Source organism: Pseudophryne corroboree, chromosome 3 (genome assembly GCF_028390025.1).
Source record: "Pseudophryne corroboree isolate aPseCor3 chromosome 3, aPseCor3.hap2, whole genome shotgun sequence".
Taxonomy (NCBI): domain Eukaryota; kingdom Metazoa; phylum Chordata; class Amphibia; order Anura; family Myobatrachidae; genus Pseudophryne; species Pseudophryne corroboree.
Window position 1 is genome coordinate 234,910,942 of NC_086446.1, and position 11,294 is coordinate 234,922,235.

The 11,294-nt window shown below is 44.3% G+C and overlaps 1 protein-coding gene across 3 annotated transcripts in view; it reads right to left on the reverse strand.

Annotated features, from left to right (window-relative positions):
- The window catches only part of NCOA3 (nuclear receptor coactivator 3), a 329,159-nt gene extending 319,616 nt beyond the window's left edge, over positions 1 to 9,543 (reverse strand). For all 3 annotated transcript variants that reach the window (XM_063958907.1, XM_063958905.1, XM_063958906.1), the window contains exon 1: positions 9,164 to 9,543. The gene's annotated coding sequence lies outside the window, so the exon portion shown is untranslated. The remainder of the gene's footprint in view (positions 1 to 9,163) is intronic.
- Between the last annotated feature and the right edge of the window lie 1,751 nt (positions 9,544 to 11,294).

The following is an 11,294-nucleotide window of genomic DNA, read 5'->3' on the forward strand; positions in this document are numbered from 1 at the left end:
AGACTTCAGGAAACGGCGAGGTGGATCTGTCTCTAATTCCAACCTGTATCCCTGAGATATCTGCAGGATCCAGGGATCTACTTGCGAGTGAGCCCACTGCGCGCTGTAATTTTTGAGACGACCCCCCACGGTCCCCGAGTCCGCTTGAGAAGCCCCAGCGTCATGCTGAGGCTTTTGTAGAAGCCGGGGAGGGCTTCTGATCCTGGGAAGGAGCTGCGTGTTGCTGTCTCTTCCCTCGACCTTTGCCTCGTGGCAGATATGAATAGCCCTTTGCTCTCTTATTTTTAAAGGAACGAAAGGGCTGCAGTTGAAAGTCGGTGCCTTTTTCTGTTGGGGAGTGACTTGAGGTAGAAAGGTGGATTTCCCGGCTGTAGCCGTGGCCACCAAATCTGATAGACCGACTCCAAATAACTCCTCCCCTTTATACGGCAAAACTTCCATATGCCGTTTTGAATCCGCATCGCCTGTCCACTGTCGCGTCCATAAAGCTCTTCTGGCCGAAATGGACATAGCACTTACCCGTGATGCCAGTGTGCATATATCCCTCTGTGCATCACGCATATAAAGAAATGCATCCTTTATTTGTTCTAACGACAGTAAAATATTGTCCCTGTCCAGGGTATCAATATTTTCAATCAGGGATTCTGACCAAACTACCCCCGCACTGCCCATCCAGGCAGTCGCTACAGCTGGTCGTAGTATAACACCTGCATGTGTGTATATACTTTTTTGGATATTTTCCATCCTCCTATCTGATGGATCTTTAAGTGCGGCCGTCTCAGGAGAGGGTAACGCCACTTGTTTAGATAAGCGTGTTAGCGCCTTGTCCACCCTAGGAGGTGTTTCCCAGCGCTCCCTAACCTCTGGCGGGAAAGGGTATAATGCCAATAATTTCTTTGAAATTATCAGCTTTTTATCAGGGGCAACCCACGCTTCATTACACACGTCATTTAGTTCTTCTGATTCAGGAAAAACTATAGGTAGTTTTTTCATACCCCACATAATACCCTGTTTAGTGGTACCTGTAGTATCAGCTAAATGTAACGCCTCCTTCATTGCCAAAATCATATAACGTGTGGCCCTACTGGAAAATACGGTTGATTCGTCACCGTCACCACTGGAGTCATCGCCTGTGTCTGGGTCTGTGTCGACCGACTGAGGCAAAGGGCGTTTCACAGCCCCTGACGGTGTTTGAGTCGCCTGGACAGGCACTAATTGATTGTCCGGCCGTCTCATGTCGTCAAACGACTGCTTTAGCGTGTTGACACTATCCCGTAGTTCCATAAATAAAGGCATCCATTCTGGTGTCGACTCCCTAGGGGGTGACATCCTCATATTTGGCAATTGCTCCGCCTCCACACCAATATCGTCCTCATACATGTCGACACACACGTACCGACACACAGCAGACACACAGGGAATGCTCCTAACGAAGACAGGACCCACTAGCCCTTTGGGGAGACAGAGGGAGAGTTTGCCAGCACACACCAAAAGCGCTATACAGTATATATATCAGGGATAGCCTTATAATAAGTGCTCCCTTATAGCTGCTTTGTTATATCAAAATATCGCCATAAATGTGCCCCCCCCTCTCTGTTTTACCCTGTTTCTGTAGTGCAGTGCAGGGGAGAGACTTGGGAGCCGTCCTGACCAGCGGAGCTGTGAGAGGAAATGGCGCCGTGTGCTGAGGAGATAGGCCCCGCCCCTTTTCCGGCGGGCTCGTCTCCCGCTATTTAGAAAAATTAGGCAGGGGTTAAATATCTCCATATAGCCTCTAGGGCTATATGTGAGGTATTTTTAGCCTTTATAGGTACTCATTTGCCTCCCAGGGCGCCCCCCTCCCAGCGCCCTGCACCCTCAGTGACTGCCGTGTGAAGTGTGCTGAGAGGAAAATGGCGCACAGCTGCAGTGCTGTGCGCTACCTTTAGAAGACTGCAGGAGTCTTCAGCCGCCGATTCTGGACCTCTTCTGATTTCAGCATCTGCAAGGGGGCCGGCGGCGTGGCTCCGGTGACCATCCAGGCTGTACCTGTGATTGTCCCTCTGGAGCTTGATGTCCAGTAGCCAAGAAACCAATCCATCCTGCACGCAGGTGAGTTGACTCCTTCTCCCCTCAGTCCCTCGCTGCAGTGATCCTGTTGCCAGCAGGAATCACTGTAAAATAAAAAACCTAGCTAAACTTTCTCTAAGCAGCTCTTTAGGAGAGCCACCTAGATTGCACCCTTCTCGGCCGGGCACAAAAATCTAACTGGAGTCTGGAGGAGGGTCATAGGGGGAGGAGCCAGTGCACACCACCTGATCGGAAAAAGCTTTACTTTTTGTGCCCTGTCTCCTGCGGAGCCGCTATTCCCCATGGTCCTTTCAGGAACCCCAGCATCCACTAGGACGATAGAGAAAGTAGCTGAATTGAATAGCGTCGGGAGCTAATTCCCCGCGCTATTCATCTGTTGCCGAATTGAATCGACCCCTATGTAAGGAAGAAGAATATGGTGAAAACCACAGATCTTTCCTGCCTGGAGTCACCAATGAAAAATGCCACAGAACATGTGAACTGTGCTGCCATGACAGAGCTCATCAGTAACTGTATCAATCTGCCAATGGCCTTTTTCAGCAAAATAATGCTTCAAGTCTCTGAAAGGCCTAGAAAGTTTTTCGGAACATAAGCAAATCAGTTTAATGCAGCGTTCTCCAAAGGCACCAGAGTACTGCATCAGTGGAGTAAACTACATTTACTAAAGGTAGCTACACTGTATGTATTTAAGACAGGGTTTGGGGGAAAAACACTTAAAAAAAAATATATATATATACAAAACACCTTCTGGTTCAAACCAGGTTTTGTTTTCTATTAATGTTTTCATGATTATTTTTTTTTTTTTATCCCGCTTATTACATTAATACTGTGAACCATTGCTATGTATTAGAAACCATGGGGTCCATCTATTAAGCCTTGAAGAGAAAGTGGACAGAGATAAAAGTATCAACCAACCAGCTCCTGTTATTTTTCAAACACAGCCTGTAAAATGGCAGAGAGCTTATTGGCTGGTACTTTACCTCAGTCCACCTTATCACTCTCCAGGTCTTAGTAAACAGACCTTACTATAGTATTCTTTACAGAATGCATTTATTTCCAGAATGTGATTTATTCTACATCATGCAATACAATAAAGTTTTTACTCCTCATTATTCCTATTACAGATGTGTCCTCCCTCGTTGTTGCTGCAGTCACGTTAAACAGACCTTCTATATACGCCTAGTCTCAAGCGTGTTCACTAATGCCGAGCTTCTTTTGTGCGCCTATAAAAACATACAACGCACACTCAGAGATAGATGAAATTGAAAATAAGAATGATAGTTGCGAATTTCTCCTATCCTATAGGATTGTTAGGAGAGGAGTTTGTGGAGTTTTAGCTGATACTAGGCCGACTTAGTACTTCTCTGATCTGGTTCATCCTCCCTATTTCTCTGTTGTGTGTGAGAATTCACTGCATTGGTTCATCTCACTCAAATGAAGACCACAAGATTACCTTATTAGGCTTTTTTTTTTTTTTTTTTTTACAAGTAGTCACGGCGCCGTGCCTGTAGTCACAACATAATAATAAAAAAAGTGTTTGTTGTTTTGTTTTTTAAACAATGCCATGGTTTAAACCGATCAACCATGATTTAAGAGGAGTCAATTGACATTAGATTTACATGCAACATTATTAAAAGTTGGGCAGACTGATTAACAGTAGTTTTGATGGTGCTAATATTATAATTTAAAAAGGCAAGGGACATTACAGATACCTACAAAAAGTCCAATGCGAATACAGCATATTACATCTCAGCTATTGACCTGCACCATTATTGTCCGTACTATTATTACATTGTATTTAGAGATGTTTGAATATCTGCAAATATAAGATATTTTTACCATCTAGTTGATCTCTTATGATTACAATAGTGTGCTCAAAATCCTGTAGGCCCATACACACTAGCCGATTTTGAGCTCCAAGTATCTCACCTTTGGCATTTTGAGCTACTTTGAGCTCAAACTCGGCCAGTGTGTATGGGCAGGCGATGAGTGCTGACGCGTGCTCCCGCATCATTGCCAGCCGCCGCCATCTGTTTGAAAGTCTCCTACTGTGGAAAGTGCTTCCCCCCAGAACATCGCTGGGCACAGGGAAAATAGCTCAGTATGTATGCACAGAGATATTTTCTTACAGCGATGTTCACGATCATCGCTGTGCATACATGCTGGGCAAAGACACCCAGTGTGTATGCACGTGCAGGTTGAAGCAGCTCAGCTTACAATAAGTAACAATAAGCATTATGATCTAGTGACTAATGGAGGAGAACTTAACTTGGTATGAAAAGATTCTCATAAAGCTACAGACTCTCGTCTTCTTCATAATACACACTTGTTTTGCATGTAATATGCCTTCCTCTGAAAGGATCACATTATCAGCACCATCCAAACTACTTATTGTATTGTTCCTAATTCTGGGTGGCAAATCCAATTTTGGGAATAGACTGCTGCTTTTTTTATACATTTACATTTAGTTAAAGACACAAATTGGTACCTATTTAATACCTGGCTTTTATTTTGCTGTGATCATCACAGTGAGTTACATACTAAACTAAGCGCCCCACTGAGGGCTGCAATAAAAGCATCCTCTAAACATGGGGCTTAAAATGTTCAACGGCCTACTATGAGAAGCAGAAGAGGTGTGACCAGTGCTGTGTGGGTGTGGCTAATGCCAAGTAGGTGTGTATGCCTTTACACTATCATCTCCAATATCTCCCAACATATGTAAAGCTATAAAAACTGCATCATTTATGAATAGAATTACAATTTCAATATGATTTATAGCCAAACATGGCAGCTGGTGGCTGGTCATCATTATGATGGGCCTATATTTATGTGGAGGCCTGGAGCTCCATCCACCACTGATAATCTGGCCCTGAACGTGTCACAAATACTGTAATTACCAGTTGTAGTTATTTCTGCAATGTTTAAATTGTTGGGTTATAATATATTATCAAAATGCATGGATAACATCTAGACCTACTGCTCTGACATAAGTCACCTATGTCTGCTAGTCTGAAGCGGCAGTGTACTACAGCTGTTAGAAGTACATTACCAAAGGAAAAACTGAACATGGTTCTATATCATTCACTTAACTTATTTTTACATATTACAATACAGAAGTTCAATTTCTTCCCTATTTCTTTACTACTCTGTTGAACTAAGAAATGGATTTACCTGCAGTACATTAATAGCAAAGTACTCAATGATGCTGTTGCCAGTTTAACAGGGAGAGAGGGAATAGTAGATACTAAATCATTAATGACCCCAACTGTATAATTTACTGGTACTAATTGCTGAAATAATTTCTTGGAAAATTTGTGCTCCATAGCTAAAAGGGAAATTCAAATTTGTTAATGGTTAAAAATTAAAAATATAGCCCAATCTTAGGAGGAGATTCAATTGTTATTAGTGCCAGCCACATGCCCTATCTCCCATCTAAAGTGACGGGAGATCACAGCGTGTAATTCAAAAGTTTTTCTTTTAAAGGAGGGGTTTCGTGCCGATTGCGCCCAGACAGAACAAGTCTAAATTTCTGGGTGTAACGCAAAAACTGTCATTTGGAAACAGAAACAGGTCACTTTTCGCTCATTTCTGTTTGCCAACTCAGGGGGCTGTGCGCAAAAGTGTTTGCACCAAAAAGGAGCAACAATTGAATTGCTCCATCGGGAGCCAGCTAATTTAATTCCCCACTTATTTTGTAAATCTAACCACTATTCTATAGTTAAACTATTTACTACATGCCTCCTCCAACGGTGTCTAAAGTTTTCACTAACTTTTACTCCCGTTTGTTAGTCAATATAAATATGTTTCAGCAACACATACCAATTTTAGATGTAAGTCACGCATATTGCTGTATGTGTGGACTCACGAACAACAATTACAAACCAACAACTCATAGGGGTCGATTCAATTCGGCAAGTTATGAATAGAGCCGGGAATTAGCTCCCAACGCTATTCAATTCAGCTCCAGTTAAGTCGGCGATGGCCCGTTTTTGCCGACTAAACAGGTTGAATTGTCGGGAGAACGGGCATTCTCCGACTTAACTCCCCGGCGCGAGGCTGATTCCCGACAGAATCAGCCTCGCGCCGGCCGCGAGGCAGCACTTTTGTCGGGTTTCTTCTCTCATCCCCCGGGGATGAGAGAAGAATTCCCGACAATTGCGGGTCACTAGCAGCTGAATTGAATAGCGTTGGGAGCTAATTCCCGGCGCTATTCTTAAGTTGCCGAATTGAATCGACCCCATTGAGATTGATCAGGACCCTATCGAGGTAAACGGGATATCTAGTTTGCTAATGACTGCACTCTGCCAGTGTGTAGCCACAAGCTGATTACCATCTAGTCACAGGCCACCCCACCAAATAATTAGATCTAAAGCTAATTCGACCACACACTGCCAACGTATGTGCAGATTCACTCACCATATGAGCAATAAACAGATGTAACTTATACCCCTTTCACATCGCACAAATTACCCAGTACTGACCCGGGTCAGTGTGCGGCGTGAAAGCGCCAAGTCCAAATTCAACTGGGTTATAAGCAGTGTTATTCCCAGGTTAAATACCAAATCAGTGGCTGCGTAAACGTATTCCCGGGTCGATGCGACCCGAGACCCGTTTACTAGACAGCCAGCCAAAAAGTGTAGGAAAGTCTCCAATGCCGGTTCCCCTCCCCCTCATGGGTTCAATTCCCACCATGGCCCTAACTGTGTGGGATTTGTATGTTCTCCATGTGCTTGCGTGGGCTTCCTTCGGGTACTCCGGTTTCCTCCAACAAAAATATACTGGTAGGTTAATTGGCTCCCATCAAAATAAACCTTATCATGAGTGTGTGTACATGTGGTAGGGAAAATAGACTGCAAGCTCCACTGGGGTAGGTACTGATTTGAATGGCCAAATATTCTCTGTAAAGTGCTGCAGAATATGTGTGTGCTATATAAATAACTGGGAATAAATAAAATAATCTCTATGCACATACCATCATGCCCTCTTCAGTTACCACATATGGAGAAGATACACCAAAGAGTTAACTACATCCATTGGTCAACTGAAGAAGCTTGCAGTATGGCTAGAATGGCACCTGCCTCGTATAAAAATTATGTAGCTGTATAATCTAATCCTTTTATTGTACATTTTATAAACAGCGTTCACTAAAGTTATGATAGAGCTGTAGCTGTGCAATGCTACTGGCACTTTTTACTGGCCAGCCAATCAGATACCAGGAAACAACTTGCCACTTGCTGTCAAATTAACCCTCCATGGCTGACAAAGCAATGTCCAACTGAAGGCGTTTTGGCAGGGTAGGAAAGGATTTCACACGTACAGTAGGGAGAAGCTTAAGGATTGCAAAATGATAACAGACATGTAAGGTCATATGATCTGGTTCTACAAGCAGATAACTATGGGCTTCTAGTAATGACTACAGTTTAGCCTCTCCAATCATGTTGACATTCCAAAAGATGCCATCAGTAATAGGACTGTGCACCACCCGCGAGTAACAGAATCTATCATTTGGGTCCATAACAACCCCAATTGCACTCATTTCCATGTAGGACCTGAGGCAACCTTGAACATCATGCTCGCTGAAAGGGCTCAGCTTCCACAAACAAAGAGCACAATTGCAGTGTCCCCCTCTCCAGCAGGAACATTGTTCACTTAATGAGAAAGCCAAATAGAAGCCATGCTTCCAGCCCTTGTTAGTGAGCCTCTGAGCAGCAGGAGGAATGGGAGGCATCAGGGTTAGGACCTGCTTGCCTTGTTTGCTGAGTGCACATAGAGAAAAGAAAACAGGTTTTGTTGGCACCGAGACTTTAACTCAGGGAGGAGGCAAAAACCCTTAAAGGTGATATAGGTCGAAACAGATAGTTTAATCTTTTGTTAATAGGAAAAAAAATAGGTAGATGAGAGATAACTTCAGAGGCACTTGCTGGTACAGATCAGCCATCTCAGTAAGTGTCAATTAATTAAAAAAAAAAAAAAAAAAATCAAAGAAGGGAGCAAGGTGAAGCCTCCACTCCCAGCTAAATGAGAGAAGCAAGACAGAGCATCGTCTACTGAGGGCTATATAGCGGCCACCAATGTCAAAGCACTGCAGTAAAATAACTCCACCATGCCACCCCCCTACTATCTAGCAAACAATACCTTAGCTAAACCGCCCAGCGCACACCGGATTAAGATGTACTTAACATATAAAACAAATCCAGTAACAGGAGGGTTAACACAAGCTATTATCTCAGAGCAGGCTAGGTTATTCAGAGTACTGTATGCAGGTGATACTAACCACCCCCAGCTCCACAGTATAACAAGACATGCTTAATGACAGATCAGGAATAGATTAATAGACCCCATTTTATTCAGCAGTAAAGGTAAAGCCCTGAAATTGTGACAAGTCACATCACTGCCAGTATTAACTACTACACAAGTCTCCACAGCATTCCAGCAATAGGACGTACAATATTTACTCCATGGGAAATATTCATTTAAACCTGGAGGATCACATGAAGTAGGCAACAGCATATGCAGAGAAGAAATTGGATTTGTTAAATAATGAAGCGATCAGGACATTCAATCCAGCAATTAAAGGGGGTTAAAAAAAAGGTAATCTGTAAATAGATCAAGTCATGTACTTAGCTATGGGCTGCATGAATAATGAACAGGGAAGCAATGTAATCCAGGAAAAAGAAAAATAATATTGTACATCAGTATGGCAAATTAAAAAAAAAATGCAATGCACAGTGTAACTCGGGTGTTGCAATAAGGATGCAGAGTGTCCATCAGATTGGAACAAGTTTTATGTTGCAAGTCAACTTTTTAAATGTACAAATCTAATAATAAACATAATCCAGCAACATAGTCTGCAACCAGCCAGCTCCCGTGTCCCCAGTCATATGCAGACAGTGAGGGGCGGAGGAAGCTGCAACTTGCTCAAGTGCACAGCAGGTTTCTACAGCTCAGGGTGACAGCTTTCCCCCAAAATCCCTAAAGTTTGCAGCCAGCCAGTATACATCCCTATGAGGGCTAAGAACAGGGGTAGCACATTGCAGGTCAAGGCATGCTAAGAAGAGAAAAGCCCCTGGGAGGGTAAAAGAGATGTACTCACGCAGCTGCCTCTCTCCTTTTTTTTTTGCTCCTTTATTCCCCTACCGAACACTCCGCCATTTTCCTCGCTGTTTATTTAAATGGCAAACACTCCCCGGGCAGGCAGAGTTCCGTCCTCCCGCGGGGGCTCTTGGGAGTTGTAGTTCTCGGAGCCTTAACGCCAGCCCGAGCCGCCAGGGGTGAGAACTACATCCCCCGACAAGCCGTGCGGCGCCGCCTGCAACAACAGGGGACAATGAGGCTTAGTGCTTTGCACTGGGGGGTTTATTTTTAGTAGGTCGCTAGATATAGAAGGAGGGGGTGTTGTGGAGGGCAGGAGAGGATTCTGCTACCCTCAGGTGAACTCCTGTGTTTATAGCACAGTGAGGGAGCCGTGCATGGAAGGCTGCTGCTGGCAGCATGATTTGCAAAAGCAGCCAGAGCTGGTAATGAGGAGGAGGTGGAGAATTAGTGTGGGGGATGGGAGTAGGGTTATTACCATACCAGCTGACTTCAGGTCACAAGGGACACAACCAGGGCTGCTCCTCTATGTCCAATTCCTAATTCGACAGCTATCATAATCCTAGTCATGCTTGCAATGTCTGCAAATATAACACCTTTGTAATCTGAGGGCTCAGTCACTGCAATCAGTGCTGATCTAGTACTGTACTATCTCCAAAGAGGTTCTGTAGCAGCTACAGAATTAGGTAGTTCTCTACATGATATCTAATTCCGTATACACTGGCTTGATATTTCCTTATAGTGATGTGACTTTATGAACCAGGCTAATCGGGATTCAGGTTACTTGTCTGTGAGCACCCCCTGGATGTGAAAATTCAATACAGGCTGCTTCTGGGTTTCTGTCTATTCTAGACAACGTAACTAGACAACTGAAATCTGTAACATAACCCATGTTGCTCCTAGTAAAGTATACTATATTATGTATAGCTTGACATCATAAAAAATGACAAGCGTTCAAAATCACTTGAATTTCTGCATTTACGTGACAAAAACAATTTTACCTGTTACAGTAGTTTTATACATAAAGGATAACTTTGTGCGTCATTTAAGACTGGTCTTTGATAGTTCTTTCTGTTGTTGCACCTCCTTTCTCACACCTGAGCTGGCAACACAGTCATGTCTTCTCTGATGGTTTTACATAGCAATCTGGGCTGTCTCTGGGGCTTAAAAGGTGGCAGGCTCCATCTTATATAATGGAATCTCATCTCTCATTAAATTAAACATTTTTGCTAAATTGTTAACATACTTTCTCTAACGTCCTAGTGGATGCTGGGGACTCCGAAAGGACCATGGGGAATAGCGGCTCCGCAGGAGACTGGGCACAAAGTAAAAGCTTTAGGACTAGCTGGTGTGCACTGGCTCCTCCCCCTATGACCCTCCTCCAAGCCTCAGTTAAGATTTTGTGCCCGAACGAGAAGGGTGCAATCTTTGAGCTGCTTAGAGTAAAAGTTTAAATAGGTTTTTTATTTTCAGTGAGACCTGCTGGCAACAGGCTCACTGCATCGAGGGACTAAGGAGAGAAGAAGCGAACTCACCTGCGTGCAGAGTGGATTGGGCTTCTTAGGCTACTGGACATTAGCTCCAGAGGGACGATCACAGGCCCAGCCATGGATGGGTCCCGGAGCCGCGCCGCCGGCCCCCTTACAGATGCTGAAGCAAGAAGAGGTCCATAAATCGGCGGCAGAAGACTTTCCTGTCTTCATAAGGTAGCGCACAGCACTGCAGCTGTGCGCCATTGCTCTCAGCACACTTCACACTTCGGTCACTGACGGTGCAGGGCGCTGGGGGGGGGCGCCCTGGGAAGCAATGAATTTACCTTATTTGGCAAAAAATACATCACATATAGCTCCTGGGCTATATGGATGTATTTAACCCCTGCCAGTTTTCCAGTAAAAAGCGGGAGAAGAGCCCGCCGTGAAGGGGGCGGGGCCTATCTCCTCAGCACACAGCGCCATTTTTCCCACACAGCTCCGCTGGTAGGAAGGCTCCCAGAATCTCCCCTGCATCCTGCAACTACAGAAACAGGGTAAAAAAGAGAGGGGGGCACTTATTTGGCAAAATAACAGATATAAGCAGCTGTAAGGGATAGACACTTATTGTAAGGTTGTCCCTATACATATATAGCGCTCTGG